The sequence below is a fragment of the Magnolia sinica genome, chromosome 5, assembly GCF_029962835.1.
Source record: "Magnolia sinica isolate HGM2019 chromosome 5, MsV1, whole genome shotgun sequence".
In the NCBI taxonomy this organism is placed as follows: domain Eukaryota; kingdom Viridiplantae; phylum Streptophyta; class Magnoliopsida; order Magnoliales; family Magnoliaceae; genus Magnolia; species Magnolia sinica.
Genome location: NC_080577.1, coordinates 66,286,087 through 66,287,440, shown reverse-complemented (window position 1 = coordinate 66,287,440; position 1,354 = coordinate 66,286,087). Strand labels below are relative to the sequence as shown.

The 1,354-nt window shown below is 37.1% G+C and overlaps 1 non-coding gene across 1 annotated transcript; it reads right to left on the bottom strand.

Moving 5' to 3' along the window:
* Positions 1-693: 693 nt before the first annotated feature.
* LOC131247633 (small nucleolar RNA R71) lies at positions 694-801 on the bottom strand. Its single transcript, XR_009171909.1, has one exon. It is a non-coding gene; the product is annotated as a small nucleolar RNA R71 (small nucleolar RNA).
* Positions 802-1,354: the final 553 nt, after the last annotated feature.

Below are 1,354 nucleotides of genomic sequence, written 5' to 3'. Positions count from 1 at the left end.
GTACTAACTTAGTTTTTTTGTTTTGTAGCATCTAACTTAGTAGTTCTTCTTTGGTAACATCCTTCCAACTTTTCTCCTTTTCTTGTCCTTTATTTTTCTAATTCTAAAGTTAGGTAGTTTTTTAAAATAAGAGGCTGTGAGTGTTTCATGCCCAAGTAGGTTCATGACAGTACTCTACATTTCTTGAGTGAAGGAGGATTAGTCGAAGGGTTGCCTAACAATCACCAGATTAGACACCACTTAAGATCCTCTAAGCTAGTTGAAGTGATGGTTTCAAATTAACCTTGACACCCAGTTGAGGAGTTTTAAGATGAGAATTAGGTGCACCATGCTCCCTACCTTGAACTCTATGAGATTACTTACAACCGGCAAGGGCGAGTACACGTTCCTGCATGGTGTTTCTACTTAATGCAGGAAATGTTGATTTTAAACCAGGTATGATACAACTCCTTCCTAAATTTCATGGACTAGACTTTGAAAGTCCATACTTGCATATAAAAGGATTCGACGAGATAGTCACCACATTACACTTTCCAAACGTGTTTGAAGACACTGTAAGACTAAAATTGTTTCCCTTCTCATTAAAGGAGAATTCTAAGTCGTGATTGCACTCCTTAAAGACGCGATCTATTAGCACATGGGCCAAGATGACCTAGGAGTTCCTTAAAAAGTTCTTCCTGATGCACAAAACAAACACTTTAAGAAGGGCGATCATGAATTTCTCCCAAAAAGAGGAAAAGAACTTCTTCCAATGTTGGGAGAGATTCAAGGATCTCATAAATTCATGTCCACATCATGTTTAAAGGGCGATCATGAATTTCTCCCAAAAAGAGGAAAAGAACTTCTTCCAATGTTGGGAGAGATTCAAGGATCTCATAAATTCATGTCCACATCATGTTTATTGTTGAGTGTCAAATATTACCTATTTTTCCCTATTTATATCTTAGTTTTATGAACATGATAACGCATGATGGGTATATTTTATACATGTTTGTATTGCGAGGTGAGTTTAAGAGCTTAGATTGAAAAGAATGTTAAAAGCTTGGATTTGATGCTTAAGAATCACCAATGCTAGAAATGGATCTTAAGAGACTAAGATTGAAGATTTCAAGATCCCAAGATCCAAAGAAACCAAGTGGAGAATGAAGGAAGTCAAAACTGCAAAGTGCAGAAATTCACACTATCTCTGTCACCGAAGGTTGTTCGATGACATTGAAGCCAGTCCTTGATGACATCGAAGAATTATAGAAAATCAAGTTTGGTTACTGGACTTATTGGATGCAGTTCTCGATGACATCAAAGCCATGTTTGATTGCTTGAAGACCTATTCGATGACATCAAAGGCAGTTCGATG